The sequence below is a fragment of the Amblyomma mixtum genome, chromosome 3 (genome assembly GCF_055824585.1).
Source record: "Amblyomma mixtum isolate Tamu chromosome 3, ASM5582458v1, whole genome shotgun sequence".
Classification (NCBI taxonomy): domain Eukaryota; kingdom Metazoa; phylum Arthropoda; class Arachnida; order Ixodida; family Ixodidae; genus Amblyomma; species Amblyomma mixtum.
In genome coordinates, this window is record NC_143014.1 from 386,636,594 (window position 1) to 386,658,420 (window position 21,827).

The window sequence follows — 21,827 nt, forward strand, 5'->3', positions numbered from 1 at the left end:
CTTGTTTAAGGAGCAGTGAAGAAATTTCATGCAAAAATCAATGCCAGGCATGCCATATATATATACACACACATATATTTGGGAATTAAAATTGCCATGGCTGTGGCTTAGGAACACCAATTATTTCTCCTCTGAAAAGAAGAAAAACATTTCTGATTACTTTACCCACACTCTTTCCCTTCAGAAATTCCTCGCGCGTTTCCGTGCTTCTGTCCCATTGTGTTCATGTATTTCCTTTCATTTGATTTACAATGCTTTTGTACTTCAAAGTTATTCGCATTCACGATTGCCCTGCGTCCTACCAGAATTATATATTTCTTACGCCCTTTATGCTTCTGGTGACGCTTTTATGCAACTTTGGCGCTATTTTTGGCTAATTTTGACACTTCGGCAGCTAGTTGGCTACTTTTTTGGCTACTTTTCTTCTTTTTGTGGCTCCTTTCAAAATTTAGGACCTGGCAACCCTGCGTGCATCGCGCTTCGGCGCTTGCTACAATTCGCTACTTGGATTGTGAGCCGTCGTGAACTGTGTTGTGGTTTGCGTGTGTTTCTTCTTGCTCAAGGGTGCACAATCGCGCAGTGCTGTCGACGTAGCCTATTCGAGGCAAAGTGTCATTTTTCTGGTCTCTCTAACTTTTCAGTCTGTGCGCTTCTTTGTGTAGTCCAGGATGGGTGTCCAGGCACAAAGACGCGCGGGCAGTGTCGCGGTGGAAATGTTCCAAATAAGGCCCGGAATATTTTCTTCTGTGTGACTACGTGGTAGAGAGTGCCGGCTACGTAGCACTCGTGCTGAAATCTCACTGGTTGGTGTAGTGCCCGTGACACGAAGGCAAACAGCGTTCTGCACGACTACGCAATCATCTGAAAAGGTAAGCAGTACTCGTGCATTATCCGAAGCATATAATGCTGGAACGGTGACCTGTCGTACTGCTGCAGTATTCGTGTTCAATGCTATAAAAAGCGTTTAAGGCGCTTTTGTTGTCGCCGCGGTGAGTTGCTCTGCCAAGAATTGTCGCTGTCGGTACTTGTTTTGGCGAAGGGGATGCGACCGTGCGTGCGCTAGCTTTCCATGATTTTGGTATGCGCATGTTTGCGCGTTTTGTTTCTTGTTGAGCACAGATTTGTCCTCGTATATGCCTCGTTCTACGCGTTTCTGCCCATGCTTGTTCACACCACCGCGCACGTTTCAAGGACCGGCACTTTGGCTGTGCGTAAAATGTATGATTGTCTTTCAAGATAGCGTTAGCACTTTGAGGGGGATTGAAACACTTTTTATTCGCCGCGGTTTTTGCTTGGCCCTAGACTGTTGAACCTTAGGTCGTGGGGTCGATCCTGATGGCAGTAGCCGCATTTCGATTTAGGTGAAATGAAAAAAAGAATGCCCCTGTGCTGTGCGATGTCAGCTCACGTTAAGAAATTCTAGGTGGTCTAAATTAATCCGGAACCCTCCAATACGATCAGTGCCCATTTTCCGCATCTGAATTCAAACCCCACTATAAAGAAAGCACTGTCTCAGGTTGCAGTTACGAACGAAAGTTAATATCCGGCCGTCAGGATCTAATTTTTAAATGAGTATGTGAAGGTTTTTTTTTTTTTTATGATACCGATAGCGTTTCTGGCTACCCAGAGTATAGGATCTTGCAATTCGATCACTCTGCTGTTTGAAAATTGGTTTCTGAGGAAAACAAGTGACGCAATAATTGTCTCAGTTATTACGATGTTTATCTACGCTTTCGAACGCAGATTTGTTTTGCTCATAGCAAGATTCCTTTACTAGTGCTAGGGGAACTGATGCATTTTAAACAGGGTAGTTTTCCTTTGTATTGAGGCGTATACTTGGGCAAGTATATTTTTCCTGATCTTTTTACATTCATGTGATATTCACTGTTGGACCGAGTTCGCATGCTTGTTTTTGTACTCCTGTCCTAGTGATAATGGGAAATTGGTATCCGCAGGTGGCACATCTGTCTTCCAGTCCGAGTCAATGGCATGGATTTTGTGGCCACCAGATGAAGTCAAAAGCTGTGTTGTAAGTTGTTACTGCATTGTGCTTTGTTCTTGTGGTTGCCATGAAATGTTCTCTTACTTTCATTGCTCTTTTCCTTAATGCTACTGCTTGGAGCAGTTTGGATAGCTCTGGCCTGATATGTTTACATGTTTATATGAGTAATATTAGTTGGCTGTCAGAATGGGCCGGTTGCAGGCCATTTGAAGTTTTACATTCAATATTGCTCGTCTTTTAACCGTTGCATTCTATGCATGAAGTGCGAAATGTCTGCATGTTTTTGGCTGCATTATGTGATACTATTTGACTACGAATATTAACATTATGATGCGTGTGTGTTAACTTAAATATGTGTTTTTATGCCACTCATCGCAGGTCACAGATGTAAAAGAAAAAGTGCACACATGAGAACTGATTTCATTACTGCTGCCTTGTTTTTGCTAAGCATGGAGAGCTGAGCTAATTGGTTCTGGGTAGAATTATGAGACATCATTCCAGTGTACAAAAACACATGAACGAAGAGAGTAGACTCCATAGACCCCATACTTCAACTGAGGTTGATTCCACAACATGAGCTTTTTACATGCAAAGTGGTACTAGTGACCCCTGTGGCTGAAAAGTGTTTCCTCGACCAGGTAACAATTATTCAATGTTGCAAAAACAAAAACATAGGTGTAAGGTTAGCTTGTCACTCAAGTTGAATGCATTGGCGTGACTAAACATTGCCTACCTGGCTGACCCAACACACATTTGCGTTGAGATAATCTATTTCTTTTTCTGCCTGCCTGCTCCAGTCGCCTTACTTCGGCATTGACGCTGTCACGACTCTGTGACAGCATCAATGCGCAAGTAAGGAGACTGGAGCAGGCAGTTTTCACAGGAGAAATTGTAGCCTTAGTGGTAGAAAGCCAGGTTCGAGAGATGAAGTGTGCTGGGCAGCGCAAGCCGGAAGACAACGCAAATTCGCAACAGTGACCTGTCATTGTGCCCTATTGCCATCAGGTGTCACACCGCCTCAAGAAGGCCAGTGACAAACACGATATACATGTCGTATTTTCAGCTTGGGAAAGCTGGGATGCATGTGCCACCTGATAAATGACGTTACGAAAAAGCCTGCCTACAAAACTAAGCACACCAAACCCCTCGTTAAACATGAGGTTGACATGGTGTACAGCATCCTCCTTGCCTGTGGCAAACATTACATTAGACAGACGAGGCTTGCATCAATGAACGCTTGCTTGAACATTGCAGGACAGCTGATTCATTAAGTGGCAGAGGTCATTTAGCTGAGCACATTCGCCTTTGCTCGCACAAGCGAGCATGCAAGGCGTTTTTGAAAGAAACACATGCCTTGTGCAAGTTTAGCACTTGAAAGGGCTGGGAAATTTTTTAAGCCTTTTGTATCTCTGTTGAAAAAGAGAATTACGTCAGCAGCCCTTCTGCAGCGCTCCAGAAAAAGAAATAGATTATCTGGAGGCAAATATGTTTGTTGGGTCAGCCAGGTAGGTGATGCATAGGCGTGCCGATGTGTTTAATGTGAGTGGCAAGATACCTTTACCCCTATGTTTTTTTGTGTTTTGGTTTTTGCCGTCCTGAATAATTGTTATCTGGTGGCAGAAATACTTTTCAGCCCCAGGGATCACTAGTACCCCTTTGCACATAAAAAGCCTGTGTTGTGGAATAAACCTCAGTTGAAATATGGTGTCCATGGAGTCTACTCTCTTCATCCGTGTGATTTTGTGTGCCGGAATGATGTCTCATAATTCTCCCTTGTTTTCAGTGAATAAGGAGGGCTTCTGGTGTCTCTTTTTTTGTATGTGATGGTTATAACAAAGTGCCTACCCATAAACTGTCATTTTGGGCTTAATTGAAGGATCCTTGGGAATTTGTTTGACAGCATATTCCATGGGCACTTTCTTGAGAAAAATCAGTTATTTGTTACCCATTTCACTGCATTAACCATTGCTTCTCATCATGTCTCGAAAGTCATTGATAAGCACAAGCTTTCGAGTACCTGAGGGCTGTGTGAGAAGCCTTCTGACATACTTTAAACTACTGAGGATATCTGAAGACAGATTTTACCAATAATTGTTAGCCAATCCAAACCTCTTGGTTCTATCCCTGACAACCTGAAGCTGGCCTGTCAATAATTAAGGCTGGAAACCGTTCTGATCCCCAAACTGTTCTCCTATTTTATTGATGTGCATTTTGCATGAACTGTTAGAGCACGAAATGAGTCCGCATATTACTTGCCACCATAATTCAAACTAATATTTCTATACCACTCATCACGGCTCCCATTCTCTTTACTAATGTGCAATCCAACTTTTTGAATTCACAACAGATTTTCACCCAAATTTAGATTCTTTATTTTAGGCAAGTGTCATCGACTTGAATTTCTCCAAAGCTTTTCATGTTTGTCATTATAACCTTTTAGCTACACTCTCATGCTTGAGCCTTCATTCTTTGATATTAGTGTAGATTCATTGCTTCCTGTTCTACGGCTGGCCTTGAAAAACTATTGTACTTCTTCTCTTATGAAGCCCAGCATATCAATATGCAAAATCATAAGGCGTCCCTCATCCTGAGTCACTTTGGGATGTTAAACCCCCATAAACCAAACCAAGCACATTACTAAAGTACATTAATATTAGCCATTCAATAACAGTCTTTGTCTTTATGTCCCAACCTTGTCTTTATGACTGCATTATTCTGAAGGATGCCCCAACTATCTCAGCTACTCTGACTGTATTGACTTTTGCAAGACGGATGAATGGGCTTGTTTGTAATTCATCATGTCAAAACAGCGCAAAGAAGAGAAAGATGAGGAAGGAATGCGACGGTGCGAGTGCTGACTTTCAAGAAGGTTTATTGGAAAGCACATCAAAATATATACACTGTGGCCTAAAAAAAGAATGAAGAAAGGGCGCCTTGTAACATTCACTTTGGATCGGTCAAAAACAAAACGAAAGTTGAATATGAAGCATTTAAGAGCATGAACTCTTTCTTAGGGAGCGATAAAGAAGGTGTGTTAACACATTGATTGCGTTTTTCTACAATTTCAGTGGCCTCGATCATCTCATGCACAAACTTTTCTGTGTCTGTCTAGCACAATGCAGCACAAGAAATTACGCCTCACAGCATAAAGGATGTGGCAAACGATCGCAGTCGCGACAATGAAACATCAGATTCCCCCTGCTAGCTTTGTTCACATCGTAACGGTGGTCTTTTGACCTCTCATTGGCACCTCTGCTAGTTTCTTGCTGAAGTTGATACATTAGCCAGATGGTTCAACTTTAGATTATTACATAGTTTCTTGGCTCTGGACATTGCTATTAACAAATCAGCTGTTGTGTGACACTTGAACTCAGAATTAACTGCCTCCGTTGCCTTGGACAGAAAGACGCCTTTAGACATGACCACAAAACCACCTTCTTTATCAGCAGTTGAATGCGATAGGGCCCACCGTCTTAAACCCGTTACAGTTCAGCCTGCGGGCAAGTTCCTGGCATGGTTCAAACCACGACACCCCATCAACCAACGCCCCCTGAAACACACCTGTCACGCTCAGGTCCAGGCACAGGAAGGCAAGACGTCAAAGTATGGCAAACAGCTCCAGAATAGTCCTCTTCGAAGGAACAATGGCAAATTTTGGCCCGTATATGCTTCAAGCAGCAGACGAGGCAGCAACTCAGTGTCGACATTGTGCACCTTGTTTTCAGACACTCGTGCCTTGGCTTCTCTGCTCCGGGCTAGTGAGCGAAAAGTGGCTGCAAAGTGGCATTCCAGATGGCTTTCACCTGGTCAACGGTGCGTGACACCGTCAACCAGCCACTCCCTGGCTTGTTTTCAGGCACAAGAGTTTGACAACAAGGTGCACACCTTCAGCTTGGAGTCGCTGCCTCGTCTGGTCCTTGAAGTGCTTATGGACCAAAATTTTCCGTTCCTCCGAAGAGAACTATTGTGGAGATGCTTGCCATGGTTTGACGAGTTGCCTTTTCCACGCACAGACCTGAGTGTGACAGGTGTGTTTCGGGATGTTTTGATGCAGTGTCACGGTTTGAACCCTCTTTAGGAACTTGCCCACAGGCCGAACTGTGTCGTATTTAAGAGGGTGGGCCCTCTTGCTTTCAACTGCTGATAGACGGTGGTTTTGTGGTCGTATCGAAAGGCGCCTTTCAGTCCAAGGCCACAGATGCAGTGTATTCTGAATTTGAGTGCCACTTACTATCTGATTTGTTAAAAGCAAAGTCCAGTGCCAAGAAACATTAACAATCTAGAGTTTAACCATCAGGCTAATGCCATCAACTTCAGTAAGAAAAATTGTCCAGCTATCTTCTTTACCGCAAAGACCCATAAAGGTGACTGCTCCTTGAGGGTTGTAGTTTAAGAGAATGGAACCTGTCAGAAACAAATCGCCTTCTCTTTGCGACATAAAATTAAGTTGCTGAGCATTGATGACTCCTCTCGTGTAAGATCTGCAGAGAAAGTAACGCAGTTTCTACACAATAACTCTCGCACCAGTTTCATGGGGTGCTATGTTGACATCAAGGATTTATATTACGCCATCCCTCAATCAGGATCAATAATGTGTTGAAGAATTCATTAACCTAAATGGAGCAGTGGCATTCCAAACGTCTCAGGCGTTTTGGTGAATAATTTTGTCGCACTTTTAAGCTCATACCTTCAGTCCACCTTTATTACATTTCAGAATAGCTTGTTTTTGCAAAAAAAACTATTAGCGCCGCTGTTACGTGGCTTATTGCAGGATCTCCAATCCTGACGAAGCATTGTCTAAGGTGAGAGAGGAGTTCAGTCAAAGCCTCAGTCCACTTTGAATCACCACTGAAATTATAGAGGATAATATGTCATCACATTTATTGGATCTCAATCTTGGGTGGTTACACTTGTTGGGCTTACGAGCCAAGGGAAAACAAGCTACTTTTACCATTTTCTTCGGTTCAGTCTAAGCTGGTCAAGAGGTGTCACTAACCTTTGCTTCAAAAATTCCTTAATGAAATCCTGTTTGATTGCCATGACATCCAGTTTTGCCCAGCTCATATGCCGTTTGTCCTTTACTGGATATTCAGAACCTTTGTCAGTGTCTTTAGCCGATTGCTTTAAGCAGAAGTTGAAACATTCGTTTTGTGCCCCCGTCGAGACTGTAACTCCCAAAAGGAAGTTTGTACGTACCTTTCCCTACATCCACAATTGGTCGCACCGGTTAAATAGGCAGTCGAGTTGGCGTCGATATTGTTTTTCTAACCCTATGAAGTTTCAGTACCTGTAGTCAACCGAGATTATCCATCAGAGTCTCTTCGTGCACTGCACAGAAGACATAGTGTGCTCGAACGCCTTGAAATGCGGCTATGTTTACATTGGGAAAACAGGCAAGTGTGTCACTGAGAGGTTTAAAAGACCACCACGACGATGTGAACAAAGCTTGCGGGAGAACTTTGATGATTCACTGTCGCAATTGCAATTGTTTGCCAGATCCTAAACGCTGTGAACCGGAATTCATGTTCTGCATTTTGCCTGACAGACACAGAAAAGTTTGTGCGTGAGATAATCGAGGCCACTGAAATTTAAAAAAAAACCGCAATCACTGTGTTAGCACACCTTCTTTATCGCTTCCTAAGGAAGAGTTCATGCTCTTAAATGCTTCTTTGTCAGTTTTTGTTTTGTTTTACACTCATGCAATGTGGTTGACACAAGGTGCCCTTTGTTCGTTGTTTTTTTAGGCCACAGTGTATATATTTTGACGTGGTTTCCAATACACATTGGCGATAGTCAGCACTCATGCCATCATATTTATTCCTTCGTTGTCCTTGTCTTGTCTGCATTGTTTTGTCACAACGTATTGACCTCCTTTCCCACCTCTAGGGTTAATGGTATGAAGAAACCTTAACCAGATGCAGCCCCACATACTTGGAGCATGTCATGATACATGCTGCTGGCACCACAAGGGCACTCGGGTTTATCAGGAGATGTCATGATCTGTGTGCTCTTGCCATGCTGCGCAGTTTATGCATAAATATTTTATTGATTCCAAACTGAAGTATTCCCTAGCTCTTTCAATTTTGCACCAAACTGTTTGATGCTACGCCACCAACTCCCTTTAATCCAACAGCGACACTTGGTACAGCATATGTGTAATCAGTCATCTCATTTGACCACCAGACATCACTGCATAAAAGGGGAAACGCTCGTTTAGGTGTGTTCCATATACTCTACAATACTTTTCCACAACTTAATGTTAAATGTTGCTGCCCCGTTTCAGACCAGGATGCCATCACAACTAAATCAAGAAATTTTTCCTGTTCTCATTGAAGAATAAATCAAATCAAAGTTTATTTCCCATCTAGCACTACAGATGGAGGAATCTTAGAAAAAAGCTGCCCTTGGGCAGCTTGACGAGTCTACAATCCTTATTATTGACAGGGAGGCAACACAAGAGTTTATACAATTTTAAAAAACAAGCACATCAAGGAAGCACCGGAGAATACACGCAACAGCAATATGTATACATAATGAAACTTAAACAATGTTATGCAAAAACAAATTATGTAGTTCATGGCGTGAAAAAGAACACAAATCGAGGTTAATGTGGATATACCTATTTAGAAGAGATGGAAGTGTGTACTGTAGGCATTCCCTACCAAGATTTAGTCGAGGTGTTGGCACTGTCCATTCTTCGCCACGTCTTGTTGGATAGACTGATTCTTTTTTCCTTAGTTCTGCAAAATTTTTAAGATTTGTTACATTCTTCTTGATTTCTGTTTTAAAAGTAACACTGAGGCGATATTTATAAAGATTATGTGCTTTAATAACTCTGGAATGACAAAAGAAAGCTGCACTGGGATGTCGGAACGGTAAATTATATGCATTTCGGAGATATCTTTTTTGCATTAAATGAATACGTTCAAGGTTAGTGAATGTTGTAGTGCCCCACACCAACTGGCAATAGTTTAAATGCGAGTTGAATATTGAATTGTATACCAGCATCTTAGTTTTTGTGGGAAGTATGTATTTTAGACGGCCTATAACACCAGTGATTTGAGCTATTTTTTTCAAGATATAATTGACATGATAATCCCATGACATACTGGCAGAAAATATGACCCCAAGGCATTTAAACTGCTCAACAATTTCTACAGCCCGCGAGTTTAATATAATATTCTCGTGCAGTGGGATAACTTTATTTTTCGGCCTAAATATGACAGCTTTGGTCTTACTCTCATTTATTTGCATCAGGTTAACTGCAGACCAGACCTCAAGAGGCATTGTGGCATTACATTGTTTGATAAGTTCATGAACATTTTCACCCGAAAAAAATACGCTCGTATCGTCTGCATAGATGGAAAACTTTGTATTATCGCTAATGTTGACAATATCGTTTCGGTAAATATTGAAGAGTAGAGGCCCTAGCGTACTGCCTTGGGGGACACCGTAGAAGAGCGGCTTCGGTTCAGACTGTATACCATTTATGTACACCACTTGCTGTCTAAACGACAAATAAGAACTTAACAATGAGAGCGCTTTTCCTCGGATACCATAGTAGTGTAATTTATTTAGTAAGATTTTATGATTTACCAGGTCAAAAGCCTTTGAGAAGTCCACAAATACACCAATGACAATAGATTTGTTTTCAAGTTGCTTTATTATATATTCCTTTTGTTGGAGTAATGCAAGTTCAGTGGATTTGCTTTTGCAGAAGCCAAACTGAAATGGTGTTAGCAAGTTAAATTTATGGATGAAATTTGACATTCTTAGATGCAGCATTTTCTCAAATGCTTTCGAAAACACTGGCAAAATAGAGATTGGTCTGTAGTTGGCGAGGGCGTTGCGATCTCCTTTTTTGTAAAGAACAACAACTTTTGCTAATTGCATTTTTTCCGTAAAAACTGCAGTTTCTAAACAGATGTTAAAGATGTGAGCAAGTATGGGAGCAATTATGTCAACTACATGCTTGACTGGCCGTATTTGGATATCATCAATGTCACAGCTACTGCTATTGTTAAGATTTGTTATCACCGACACTACTTCGTCTACCGTGACTGGGTGCATAAAAATTGTTTCATCATTCTGAATTCGAACATATTTGCAAGCGTCAGATCCGGCAGCACGTGTTATAGCACGGGTAGCCAAGCTCGTTAAAAAAGTATTGAATACATTAGCCAGTTCGACGCCAGAAACTTCCTTTCCATCAATATTTAATTTTGTTAATGCAGTGCGTGAACTGTCCCGCTGCAGAAGTGTATTTAATCTCGACCATAGTACACCATTTCGAGCATTCTTAACATCTAGAAGTGACACGTGATAGGCTGTTCGTGCAGACCGCAGTTTTTTAGTCAATTTGTTCCTATATTTCTTAAATACCGCAAGGTCCTCAACCTTCCGGCTGCTCAAAAATTTTCTGTACAGCTTGTCTTTCATTTGTATTTCTCCGCGAAGCTCTGGCGTTACCCATGGCTTGCGGATTCTGCGACTTTTCACGCGTGTTACAAGAGGAAAGCAGTCGTGATATATCTGTTTAAAGCAATCGACAAACGTATTATAGGCAACATTTGCATCATAAAGTTCAGCTATCTTACTCCAATATACTTTCATGAGCGCATCCCTAAAGGATTTCAATGATGATTCTGTAATAGCTTGGTATGTGATTGATGTGGACTTACTTCCTATTGTACTAGCGTTCTCAATGCAAGCAAACACAGGAAGATGGTCACTAACCCAACAAGATAAAACACCAGAAAAAGCATTCAGCTGCATAGAGTTAGTAATAATTAAATCGAGAACAGAATGGCCTTCGCTTGTGACTCTACCTCACCACATTTTCATTGCATGTGGTCCCTCAAAATTATGGAAATAAGTGATATCGCTTGGAGCATTGACACTGGTTTGTTTTACCTTTTCTTTGCTGCTGTTTTTATTTTTTGCAACTGATGTATCAATGGATTGTATGCCTCTTTTCGTAGTGTATCGTCTGCGACATCTCAGCTGTGCTACTGCAGTCACCCTTCTGATGTTACCTTTATATTGTCCCTCTTATTAATACCCCACTAAAAGCCTTCAGAGGACAAAAAACGATGGCTTTTTTATTTTGCTCATTATGGCACACGTCAGGCTTATGTTTAGGGATATAGGAGAGGCCTTTGTCTTGCAGTGGTGCTAGTTATGCTGCTGATGATGGTACTTAATGACGAGCATATGATATATTGAATAAGAACCTCAAATTATTTTTCTTTTTGAGTGCGAATAGCTTCAGTGGTTCTTGATTTAGGCTCACTTTATTCCTGTGGCCACAATACGGAGTTTACTTTTTTAGCACTCTAATACTGGCAAGAATAAAAACTTGTGGATCCTAATTCTTTCATTTCAATCTTTTCTGCAGAGTGCATCGCCCAGTTTTCCCAAGCCCTCATGCACCAGTGGTACATCAACAAGGCTGTTTCATGCGGCCCAGCTGCATTGACAAGTGGCTAAAGAAGAGCAAGAGGAGCATGAACACAAAATAAAACTGGCTGTAGGAGCTTCATCTATTTTGAAATTTGCTGTCTCATTGCGACAGACATAACATTGCTGCATGGCCCCTGCCCCAACATCTCCCAGTCATTCCAACATGCCCAGTCATTCCAACATGCCCAGTATTCCAACCTGCCCAGTCATTCCAACATGCCCAGTCATTCCAACATGCCCAGTCATTCCAACATGCCCAGTCATTCCAACATGCCCAGTCATTCCAACATGCCCAGTCATTCCAACATGCCCAGTCATTCCAACGCATTTTCCATTACCATAATCCACCAAGGTTTCCAGTGTTGGTTTCCAATATTTACATCATTGCCTTTTTTTCCAATAGGGTGAACATACCGCACAGGGATTGCTTAAAATTTATCAACAGTAAACTCAGAAATAAATGGCAGGCCGCATGGCAAGATCACGTAAACAACAAATTACATTCTGTGAAACCAATTTTAGGGGAATGGCAATCATGTAGGCATCAAGAACGTTTTACCGAAGTTATTTTATGTCCGCTCCGCATTGGACACACCCACCTCACGCACAACTTCCTGCTAGCCAAACAAAACAAACCTCTCTGTGAAATGTGTGGTGCTGAACTCACAGTGAACCACATTTTAATTTCATGCATAAAACTAGAAGAACTAAGAAAGAAATATTTCACAACATTTTACAGGGAAAGCATCCCATTACACCCCATGCTACTCTTAGGTGATCGAGCACTGGTTGACATGTCATGTATTTTTAGGTTTCTCAAGGAAGCCAACGTTTTAAACAAACTCTAAGTATTTTTAAAAAGCTTCAAGCTTCACCATTAACAAAAACTCTAACCTTGTGTTTGGCGCATCATAGCCTCAGTTGATTTTGCGCCATAAAAATCAATATAACTAACTAACTAACTAACTATCGATATTCTATCGCCGTCTGAGCATCGGATTTTTTTTTTTCAAAGCAAGTGGGTTGCCTGCAAGCTTTGGGTTGCAGCAGTGTTCCTACAAGTGGGTGGCTTTGCACCCACGTTATTCGAGCCGCCATCTAGCGAATAGGACCACAGTGTGAACGGCAGCGCGCTTACCTGGTTCGTTTATCGCCGCAGGCTTCAGTGTATGAAGCTCAGCGTGCTTCAGCATCATTGCAAACGTGACGTCTAGTGCAGTCCGTATGAGCATCGGTTCATTAATTTACTGCAATTTTCGGTCTACAGTTCGCACGCGGTGTAGAGACAGTAGGCATCAATTCTGACTGAAAAACAAAAAATATTTACTTGATTGCCTGCATCCGGTAGATAAAACAGTTGCACGTTTTGTGCTATCACTTTTTGTGCTAGAACTTTTTTTGCTCTCGTGAGTAATAATGAAAAAATATAATGCTGCGTAGTGCGTAATTTATATCCCCCCCTCAAACGCAAATTTGCATTTATAGGTGTACAGCCAACGTGCTGTATACCGAACTCGACTGTAATCTGTTTCTAGCCACATGCGGCACTACTGATTGGTGCTTATAACGGTAAGCTCTACGTTCAAATTGGAAGGTTGTATCTTGCTTCATAACTAGCGTTAATTTAAGTTCATTTATTTTATTTTATTTATTCAACATACCCCTAAAGGCCCTCATTCGAGGGTATTACATAGGAGGGGGGGGGGGGTCACATGTAACAGAAACATTATTAACAAGCAAATGAACAATAAATAGGCTAAATATAACATGGGAAAATAAATAAGCACCAGAGGATAAAGAAACAGGCTAATAGAAAGCAATATAATAATAGGTTTAAGAAAACAATAAGGCATAACAGAAATGAACGTACAAAGCGTGTACGTATTGCCCCTAAAAAGACAAACGCAATCACATACATTTCAATCAACAGTACATTCCAAATGCCAACGTCGCTGCGGATGAGATTGAGAAATGTGGGGGCGTTACATTCAGTGGCTATGTGTGCTGGTAGATCGTACCACTCTATGATAGTGCGTGGTATGAATGACTTCGCAAATGCAGATGAACGACACGCGATGCGCTTAACTTTGTGCGGATGGTCGAGCCGTGGAAAGAAGGCTGATGGTGATAGGAAAAAATCGTGGTGGAGCGATGGATGGTGATACAGTTTATGGAAAAGTGCTAGTCGTGATAATTTGCGGCGGAAAGACAAGTCTTCTAATTCGGCACGATTTTTTAGGGCAGTGGCACTGGTAGTATGTGAGTAGTCTGAAAAAATAAAACGCGCAGCACGGTTCTGGTCGTTTATTGAACCCTAAAAGGGCCATGACATGGTTGCTATTCAGACTAAAGTTTTATACCTTTCAGTAAGTAATACAAAAGCCTGTAATTCAATTGACTGTAAGCTGTTTCTAGCCTCATGTCGCACTACCGATTAGTGCGGTACAGTAAGCTCTACGCACAAGCTGAGAAAGGTTTTCAATTTGCAAAATTTGAGTGTCCTGGACACGCTGTATATATCCCCCCCCCCCCCCCGAAAAAAAAGCAACCGAAATTGATACCGGGAAACTCCTCTCACCGGCAGTGACCGCCATATTGAATGCTCGCGTGCCGTCACAAGGGCGTACACAGCGCAGTGTCGTCTGCTGTCGTTTCTGCAATACGCGCAACGAGGTCCTACTTGTGTGTGCGATCGAAATAACAGTCGTTGCTGTGCGATGTCAGGGCACGTTGAAGAACCCCAGGTGGTCGAAATTTCCGGAGCCCTTCGCTACGGCGTCCCTCAAAGCCTGAGTCGATTTGGGACGTTAAACCCCAATAAACCAAACCAAGCCCTCATATGAGTGACTCGTGTCGCAATATCGACAACAGTAACGTAGATTTCCGTCGGGATAGCTAGGGTCCGGTCCCGCCAGGCAGATGCGATGTCGATCTACCCTCGGTGGGCTGTTCGGTACGCAGATAGATGCTGACGCTGACGCATCGGTCTGTCACACTGGACCGGCGACGACGTCAGCATGACCAACTACCCCGTAGCGTTGTAAAAGGTATGCGTAACGGGACCCAAGAGCCTGCGATTAGGGACTATAGCATGACATTCTGTAAAGTTAAATATTTTAAAACTTAATCGGAAACCACGACCACATGCTAGCCAAGGTTGATGTACGAGCACCAGCGAAGATGTGCTTTCATCGGGTGCCGGCGCATGGAACCAAACGGCGAGGCAAGCGACACGGGCAAAACACAGCGCGAAGGCGCTGCTCGTCGCTTGCCGCCGTCGCTAGGCCCGCGGCCGAGCGAAGGCATCACTCCCGGTGAGGCGACGGCCTAAAAAACTGCGTCTGAGTCTACCTTATCCGTGTAGAAAAAAAATGGCAGTGGCTTAGCTCTGCTATGCCACGATATACGTAATGTGGGCGGCTAACTGCCAAGCGACAACCTCGGGGTCTGAAGAACTGAGGTTTTCCAGTCTTCTCCGCCGACTAGCAGCGGCTCCACACTCTTTAGCTTCCATGAAGAGCCCATTGCATCAACCATATGCCCCGCGCGTTATAAACTCAAGGTGCGCCCTTACCGCGCATGCGCAGTAGCGCGCACAGCGGCAGTCGCAAACACACCGGCGGGCGCACGCGGCTCCAGCGCGTCTGCGGTGACGTCACGCTTCTGGAAAGCGTCGACCGGCGGAGCGTCGGAGAGGAGCGCGCGCGCCGGCGGCGGCGAGGGGGACGTTGCGCCATGCGTTGCGCCCATGGAGTTTTTTCATCCTCCATGGTTGCGCCTCTCGTGACGTCACGCGGCTGCCGCGTCTGCGCAGTATGGTCGGCGCAGAGGGCACGCGAAGCTCCTTCCATCCCGGGTAGTGTAGCTTACGCTACAAAAAGCGAAACGAGCCGCTGCGTTTCATATCTTCACACTTTAACAGTAATCAGCGATGAACTTTTGCCAGATTCTTAAATATCAGTGGGCGGCGTACTGCCGGCGTACTGTGAAGACCCCGATAGCGAGTACGTAGAATATGTGCATGCGATTTCGGCGATTGCGAAGAACGATTTCACAAGCCTTGGCGCATGCAAATGGCCGTCGAGCGTAGTTCTGGCTACAGTAACCTCGAACCGACGATTGCTTACATCGCAGGATGCGCGCACAATACTGGAGAAGTGCCGATGTAGCCCTGTCTTCAGAGCTTACGCGGAAGTTAGGCAGCCGGCAGCAGTCATCGCCGTGCGCTGTGCTCAAAAATAATTGAGCTGTTTTCATTAATTCAAATGGCCACCGAAAGATTTTCTAAATAAGTGAAAAAAAATTAAGAATTTGTGACATCAGAGGAAGCTGATGCAATTAGGCGGAAGCGGCACGGTGTAATGCGAAGTGTTTGCTAAAAATGATCGCATCATTGGCGCTTATTGCAGTGTTATCGTAGCGAGCAGAGGAGTGAGAGAGAGAGAGAGAAGGAAAGGCAGGGATGTTAACCAGAAAGGATTCCGGTTGGCTACCCTGCAAACAGGGAGTGAAACTACAAACAAGAGTAGATATTTAAGATAGGGATAGACCATCTTCCTTTTATGGCATGGAAACGGAGAGTACTGTTTGTCTGAAAATACTGCGGCGCAACGCGACGACAACACAAGAAAGAAAAAGGCAACTCAAGTGTACACTACCAGCTGTGTACTCGAAGAAAATGGACATATTTATAACCCTCATTCACCATGTCACAACGCTGTCTCAGCACAGCCAGTAACAAGTAATCTGCAAGTGACAAGGCTAAATAGTTTGGTTTATGGGGTTTAACGTCCCAAAGCGACTAAGGCTATGAGAGACGACGTAGTGGAGGGCTCCGGAAATTTCGACCACCTGCGGTTCTTTAACGCGCACTGACATCGCACAGTACACGCGTGTCTCTAGAATTTCTCCTCCAAAGAAATTGAACCACCGCGGCCGGGATCAAACCCGCTTCTTTTGGGTCAGCAGCCGAGCACCATAACCACTGAGCCACCGCGGCGGCGACAAGGCTAAATAAAAATCCCAGAACGTTTTTTCCCTGCACATAAAGCACTAGCTTATAACAAGCGTTACAAAAAAATAAAGAAGATAAGAAATAAATAAAGTTATTTTTGTAAAGGCTGAGTAATTGTGACATCCAATTCAAGATTGAACTTGAGTTTTCGCACGCGAACTCGGTTTAACTACGTCCAACCACTACCCAATTTTTTCTTACGTTTTTGGTGGTCTCGTCTAGTAACCGCATTTTTTTTGTAGTAGTTTTGAGGCGTGCTTTTGTTTCACCCTGCCTTCGTTTCACCTCCAGGTTTATTGCTGGAACGACGTCCATGGCTGCCAGTACGTGGGTTGCCTGCCAAGTGTGCTCCGACACTACGAGGACGAATGCGCCTTCCATGCAGTCGAGTGCCCACGCTGTGGCAACAGTGTACCGCATGTGGCCTTAGCGACGCACTACGTGAACGGATGCAGCGACGCCGCCCGCGCTGTTTCCACAACCGACAATCCGCACTCAAGAGGCGACCGCGTCTTTCGAACAAATGACGTCATCGCCGTCCTGGAGGAATTCAAGGCGCTCCTTATGGAACCGTTCCAGAACCAGCTGCCCGCAATGGAGAGCCAGGTTAACCGACTCTCAGAGGACATGGCAAACCACGCTGTCCTCATGCGGGAAATCGTGTAAACACTCAGAAGTACGAATGGTAGTTTGAACTACGGGCGCACGCAACCTTCCGAAGGACCTTCAGTGGCAGTGAGGGAACAGGTACAGTCGCAGCCCGAAGACCTCACCCCTCAACTGAGTGTCGGATCTAACGAACAAGAGCGCGCAGGGGACGGAACACCTTTGGAGTGGAGCTTGGAGAAGAGGCACATCCTGCGAAGACTGGAAGTGTTCGCCAGCCAATCACTCGCTTACCTCGAAGATGGGTACCCGACAGCCGTCCAGCATGTGAAGCGGCCTGTTACTTGGTGGGAAGACGTTCCTGATTCTTGCAATAACGATGTCGACGGTCTTACATGTCTACTCTTTTGAGAGAAGTCGTGGAGAGAATAGGCGCGTCCTCTACTCCTTGAAAGTTAAAAATGCTCGCGGCCTTTACACCCAAACTCCTGAGTTTAAAACGGTCCTGACAGTGAACAAGTGGCACTGGAAAGACGTTTAACTCAGAGTCGCTGTGGGGGCGTGTGATGAATTCTTAGTCCTCCGTTTTAGCTTTGAAGGCACCCGCGATACGTCTCGTTTGGCGTCACATGTCGAGGGCGTGAAAATCTGGAATAAAGAAAGAAATAAGAGTGTTTGTTTCTTGGAAGAGGTAGACGTTCGAGAGCTGCTTGATGAGGGATGGCAGCAAGAATTCTTCCGCAGTTGGTCACGCCTCGAATCGAATGGCTTTACCAGTGAGAGCGAGATCAGGTTCGATGTCTTCGTGGTGGACACTTAACACCTATGACCTCGTTAGCACTATGTCCACAATCGATGTCTTGAACAACTTGGAACCGTATATGTTTACAAATATTTGTGTTACGTCAGGATTATAGTTATTTACGCGCGCTTCTGCATGTTTCTGCAACTTACGAATTTGTCACTTGCGAGGGTCATTTGGTGACGAATGTATCAAGGGTCCTGCCTCTAAATATCTTCAGCTGTCGCTGCATGCTGGAAGAAAAGCAAATGAAGGCAAAGTATTCTGCAAGAACTACTAGAGACAGAGAGCGCGCGAGTCCTTTCACCTGCTGGCGTGTTTTTGTTCTCTTTTATGTACAAATCGTAATTATTGTCTATCATTACGGCTTGAGGACTTCTTCACGAGTTTTCATTTCACTGTAAAACATCGCTTCTGTTCTGTCTCTTCATCAGTGTGTTGGTGTGCGCAGTGGCTTTCTAGAGTTGTGTTCTCTCCGCCTTTATAATATTTCTCTTTTTGGTATTTCGAGTATTTCGAGGCTTTGAAGGTGTTCTGGCTTTCAAGGCCGGTTACCGTTGCATCAGCTCGCCTTGAATTACGCTATCAGAGAAGGAAATGGCCTTTTTTGTATGCTTTTATAAATTGCGCCCGTTTATTTTATTATTATAACCATTGTGACTGCATCTTTTTTCCTCTTGATGATGGTTTTTGGTCTTGTGTTTTAGTGTGTGTTTAAGGTTACGTTTTAGTCCTGACACTGCTTTTGCTACGAGCGTTGGACTCTGCTTCTGGTATGATCTTTCTTGAACAAATCCATCCCGACTGCGGCGGTTCGGCCTCGGCTTCCTGTGTGTCTGATATTCTGGTATGTGCGCGTGCGTATCCTGTGGTTTCCTTTGACCACGTCATTTTTCATACCGTTGGTGGATGCGCGGTCGGATTTTGCGTTCCCGCGTTTTGTCAAGTGATGTTCTTACCTTGTACAGATTCCGCTCTGTTTGCGACAATAAACCAGACATCATTGTCAGCACTGCTCCTATCTTCTGTTTCTTCGTCGCTCTGTTTTAGGGCTGCTTATTTTTCTGGATGAATTACCAACTAGCCCACAAAAAGATATTAATACATCCTGAGAGAATGCAATCGCTCTTTCACGCTAATGTTGGCTGCGGTGAGGAGCCTTATTGGAAAGAACCAGCTAAAGAAACTCACGGAACGGCTGAGAAGTGGCGCTCCGTTGTGGCCGAGTGGGTTTGGCGTTCTGCTGCTGACTGGTCACGGGTTCTATCGAGGAGGCATTGACCGTACATCGATGTAGGTGAAGTAAAAAAGGGCCTATTTTCTGAGCGATGTCTGCGCCTGTAATTAATCCCTGGGGGTCGAAATGTATCCGGAGCCACTGCTACGGCGTCTCTCAAAGCCAGTGAGTCTGTTGAGGATTTGCGGGGTCGCAGCGGAGCACCAGAGAGAGACGACCAGCGTGGCAGGCTTCTAGTTCTGAACTGCGTGTGCCGGGCGTGCGCTCCGAGCACGCGCTGTCGCTCTTTATGTTCTTTTGTCGCGGGAACGCCGATCTCAGCGCCTGCGCTTTATAGCGTCGCCGGGCGCTACAGGGCCCCCCGCCTAGACGGAACGTCGGAATGTACGTGCCGACGGGGCAGAGATGGAGTAGCCACGGTATGCAAGCAGGCAGCTAGAGTAACAGTGTCCCCACGGGGTCGCTACAAGGTCCGGTAAGTTCAGGTCAGGGGCCGGGAAGAGCGCTGTCGGGTGGAGTGCGCCGGCTCAGGTGGACGAGCCTGGCTGCTGTGCAATTGGCGAATGATGCAGGGTGCCGAGCTGACAACGGACAGGGGAGCAGGGGAGGCCATGGTCGGGCCGTCACCGACTGTAGTGCTGCCCGCACACACAAGTGTCGTCGGTGTGGGGACGTTGGAGCTGGTGTCGGTGGGAATCTGCCGCGCCGAGTACGTCGTCACTAGCGCTGGAGTGGGCGAAACGGCTCCGTGGAGTGACAGCAGCTGTGTTTTGACCATCGACACAACGGTGACAGCTGTGACGATGCCGGAGGAAGTTGCTGGGCTCAATGCAAGGTGCTTGGGTGAAGCTGGAGTGACAATCCGGAGCGACCGGCCAGTGGTGATGTGCGTGTGGGCATGGTCGGCTATGGGTGAATGCAAGAAGGTTGTGCCAGTGACAGGCCGTGGAGCTGAGACTGCTACATCAGACGGCTGGCTGGCAGCAACAGACACAGCTGGTGGATGGACAGTTGCTGCACTACTCGGTGTGGATAGCTCTGCCATTCGTTCCTGAAGGTGGCTCAAGGCAGGCACCAAAGCAGATGCTTGCTGCGACAGTGTCGAGCTGCCAGGGTCAGACTCCGAGAAGCGGGTGACAGTACTCAGGGCTTGGGGTGGGGCCTCTTGGGCAGGCGGTGTGGCCGACGGGGTAGTGGGGCTGGTATCTGATAGATGCTGCGGTGGTGGCAATCTCACTTCACCGTTAGCACGATGGCTCAGGTCAGTGACTGACGGCTTTAGCGGAATGAGCGATGAGGCGGCAGGTGAGCATTCGGCTGGCAGCGATGCTACGCAGTAGGGTACAGAAGTTGGCGGAATGGGGCACTCGTCGAGGAAGAGCTCGACTGATGGCGGCACTATTGCAGATGAGAGAAGTTGCTCACCGGGCTGTGCCGTAGATGCTGTATCGTCCTTATTGGAGGTGGTATGGCCGGGGGCGCTGAACAGGGTGGCGCGAGGCGCATCTGTCGCTGAGTTCGCTGACGTGGCAAACCGCGGTGGGCCAGGCACCTCACCGAGCTGCTGAGGGAATGACTGCGGACTTGGGGCCGTGGAGTCGTCGCACAGTACTGCTAGCGTAACCGGGGTAGCAGGATGTGCTGCCGAAAGCGATGCGGCAGCGTCTGGTGCGGTCGGTGATAAAGAAGCTGGGCTAGAGACGCTGGACTGGAGTGGCGGCGATGCGGCGAGGGGCTGCTGAGGCGGGTCGGATTTTGATGAAGGCTGCGTGGGCGCGAGCGAGGCCGGTGCAGGGCCACAGGCTGGCGGCGGCGAAAACGGGTCCGCTGCGTCGTAGAGCGGCGGCGGAACATAGTAGGCGCCGAATTCAGCCAAGACGGCCGCACGCAGCTCATCGTATGGCCGGCAGCCGAAGGCAGAGTAGGTGAGCCGACGCAGGAGGTCGGGCGGGAGGATGTCGCAAAGGACTGCGTGTTTAAACGGCTGGATGGTGATGCCGTTCAGGTACATCGCAGCCTCCAGTTGGGCGAACCACCCGCCGACGCCTGCAGGCCGGAACGCCGGGAGCGGCGGGTCGAAACTTGGGTGCTGCCAGTACGCCATGCTAGGACGCCGGTAGGATGGAAGGCACGGTTCGCCGGGTCACCACTGTTGAGGATTTTGCGGTGTCGCAGCGGAGCACCAGAGAGAGACAACCAGCGTGGCAGGCTTCTAGTTCTGAACTGCGTGTGCCGGGCGTGCGCTCCGAGCACGCGCTGTCGCTCTTTATTTTCTTTTGTCGCGGGAACGCCGATCTCAGCGCCTGCGCTTTATAGCGTCGCCGGGCGCTACAAGTCTCTCCGGGACGATAAACGCCACAATTTGCAATCATACAAAAATAAATCTCTTTAAAGCACGTACATGAACGAAAATAATGCCATGCCAAATTGGCTCCTGTGCTGCCCTCGTTATGAACTTACTTTACTGTTTTTTATTCGCCTACTATATAGTGGTGCATGACCATGAAAACTGCCATGAAATCAGGTCTCCGCTGCCAGCTTTTGATCAGGGCTGTAAGGTTACATCACTTCATCTACTATAATAGCTTTCAAAGCTCAAGCAGACGACAAACAGATTACCCGCGCTGCTTCCGCCTACGGCGCAGCCGCGCCTGCAGACGGCAAAAAGAAAGCGTGACTCAAACTCACGTGGTACCAGAGCGAT

At 45.9% G+C, this 21,827-nt stretch overlaps 1 long non-coding RNA gene across 1 annotated transcript; it reads left to right on the top strand.

Moving 5' to 3' along the window:
- The first annotated feature begins 235 nt into the window (after positions 1-235).
- On the top strand, positions 236-11,627 carry LOC149357099 (uncharacterized). The gene is made up of 3 exons (XR_016291783.1): positions 236-869; positions 1,956-2,029; positions 11,400-11,627. It is a non-coding gene; the product is annotated as an uncharacterized LOC149357099 (long non-coding RNA).
- The last annotated feature ends 10,200 nt before the right edge of the window (positions 11,628-21,827 follow it).